The 2,114-nt window shown below is 46.2% G+C and overlaps 1 protein-coding gene across 1 annotated transcript in view; it reads left to right on the top strand.

The window, feature by feature from the left end:
- The window catches only part of LOC107086541, a 9,745-nt gene that overhangs the window by 4,026 nt on the left and 3,605 nt on the right, over positions 1–2,114 (top strand). The gene's annotated exons all lie outside the window — the stretch shown is intronic.

Genomic DNA, 2,114 nt, shown 5'->3' with positions numbered 1-2,114 from the left:
TCTGAACTGGTTCTTTTCTGTCTTCACGGATCTCTCAATGAACTGGTTCTTCCGAACTGGTTCTTTTCTTTCTTCACAGATCTCTCAATGAACTGGTTCTTTACACTGAACTGATTCATTGTACTGCGTTGACAGATTGATAGATACTAAAGTACGACTGAACTGGTTCCATTGAGCAGTTTTCTGACTCTGAACTGAAATGTATTTATTTCTCTACATATTTCAGACTGAATTGATTTTCCTTAAGCTGGTCTGGATGATCAGTTCTTCAGACCCTCTGAGGCTTTTCTTTGCAGCTGTGCGTCAGGCTGTCCCGGTTCTGGACTGGTGCTGGTCCGGTTCAGTAGCTGACTCTACCCTCTGCTGTAGAAAAGTGTTTCTTCGCCGTTTCTGTTGCTGGTCTAAAACCAGCCACGCTGTAAACTGGGTTCAAAGTTCAGCGTCTGATAGAACTCTGTGGCCTGCGGTCGGTCGGCTCCTTTCATCAAGTAGAGCCTTTAAGTAAACAGGAAGTTTCATCATCCTCCTCCTCAGAGAGCTGATGACTACAGAACCGGGTCCTGGGGACGCTGGGACTGGTCTGGTTTCAGGGATCAATTCTCAGGTTAGCATGTTTGTTCAGAACTCCTGCTGGTCCGCCATGATCCACGTCCCAGAACCAGCTTCTCTTCAGCTACCAGAGCCTCCTGATCCGGACTCCTCTAACCGAACTGAACTGTTATCACACGGTGAGACAGGTTCTGGTTGTGGGACGTTTCTGTGTGAAAAGACACAGAGTTTAATAAACTCATCAGCAGATTAAAGGGCAGGTTATCGTCCCGCAGCAGTGTGTTGCGGGTATGACGCAGATATTTTTGATTTATACCCAATATCAATCTGCCAGAGGGACAATCAGGTACTAGCTAGGATTGTGGGCGTCAATGTGCCGGTTTGATGAGCTGTTCGCCGTCTACAACCCCTCATCCAACACCAGACGACACACAGTTCCCCCGTGAGTGTTCCCCAAAGACTGGCCGCGGCGCTGCGAGTTTGTGCTTCGGGTTCAAACCAACAGACCGTCGCACAGAGCTACAAACTAGCATCCTGCACGGTGTCTGGGATAGTGTCCGAGGTGAGCCAGGCGCTGTGGACGGCACTACGGCCAGAGTTTCTGCCATTAGGAACCAAACAGGAAATATGCATAGTGTAGAGCGGATGTAGAACTGACCAATCAGAGGCCTCCTTTCTCTCCTCCCTGCGAGCTATATGTATAGCTCGCAGGGAGCTATATGTAAAGAAGCACCAGTCTGAAACAGTCTGAAACAGTGCAGCATGCAGCTCTCTGCCCCGCTGCTTCTGTGGACCAGCAGCTGAACCGTCTAAACTTGTTGGGTCGTCCTTTGATTCTGGTTTGATTTCTGAACGCATTGTTCCTTTTAAATCAGGAGCTTCTAACTGTTCTGCCACCATTATCAGGTAGAACATGGCAGAACCGCTGTTCTGACCTCTGATTAGCAAACAGTTATTGTTTAAGAAACAATCTGCTTTCATAGTTTTCTCTACTGCTACAGTCTGAGCCTCCGTCCCGTAAATGAGCCACGTTGGTTCTGATCCAGTTAGCCACTGACCTACATGGAGAACCCAGAGGAGCTGCTGAAGTGGAGAAGCCTGAGGGGTTCTGGTTAATAGGACAGAAAACCTCCTTTTAGTGACACTCCAGCGCTCATAAAGACACGCAGGAACCGAGTTTCTGCAGATTCTTTACTCCCAGCTTTAAGCGGTCTGATGAGGACCACTGGAAGCAGGCGACTTAAAGCCGTAGGGAAATCATATTTAAAGTACAAATCATTCTGGCTTAAACATGTATATAAATGTTCTCTTTATCAGACCACATTGTCCCAAAAGTTAGAAAATTTCTATTTAAAAAAAAAAATCCTGTCTTAAAATCTGTGTTGTTTTTCATTATCTTCTGCAGGCCAGTTAGTTCTACATCAGCCTGAACACCTAAATTCGGCTAATCATATATCAACGGTCATCTGTCAATCAAATGTTTTCGGTCATAGCATCTTGATTCATATGTAGCAGCTAATATACGCAACGGTTGAAATCAGAATCCTTTCCTTTCCCATTGAGTT

This window comes from Cyprinodon variegatus, unplaced genomic scaffold (genome assembly GCF_000732505.1).
Source record: "Cyprinodon variegatus isolate N-32 unplaced genomic scaffold, C_variegatus-1.0 Scaffold156, whole genome shotgun sequence".
Lineage (NCBI taxonomy): Eukaryota > Metazoa > Chordata > Actinopteri > Cyprinodontiformes > Cyprinodontidae > Cyprinodon > Cyprinodon variegatus.
Note: the sequence above shows the minus strand (reverse complement) of the source record. Positions and strands in the feature narration are given on the sequence as shown.